Raw genomic sequence first — 450 nt, forward strand, 5'->3', positions numbered from 1 at the left:
AAAGCAAACACGGAACTTAATCATAATAAGTTTTTTGAGAAAACAAATAATTACACTTACCTACGAAAAAGTAAAAAAAGTAATTTGTAGCAAAAAAAAAAAACCTACTTCAATTCTCATACAAAAATATATTTCATGATTCAATGCATGATAAAAATATAGTAAGGTAGAACCGCTGAGAGTCAATTTTAAAATTCTTGACGTTTCCAAACAATTTAATTTTTAAATTTACTCACAAACTCACACACACATTTTCATTTTCAATCTCAAGCAACAACAATTTCGAACAATTTCAATTTTTTATTTTCACTTGTATATGATTTTAAAATGTTGGCAAACTTCAAAAAAAAAATCATGGCCGACAAATTGAGAGAACGGTTCTACCTTGCTATGTTTTTATCATGATTCAATGTTCGAATCTAACCCATATTAGTATGGGACCACCTCTGA

This window comes from Rhagoletis zephyria, unplaced genomic scaffold (genome assembly GCF_001687245.7).
Source record: "Rhagoletis zephyria isolate East Lansing unplaced genomic scaffold, Rhagoletis_zephyria_1.1 Rzeph_scaffold_00234, whole genome shotgun sequence".
Taxonomy (NCBI): domain Eukaryota; kingdom Metazoa; phylum Arthropoda; class Insecta; order Diptera; family Tephritidae; genus Rhagoletis; species Rhagoletis zephyria.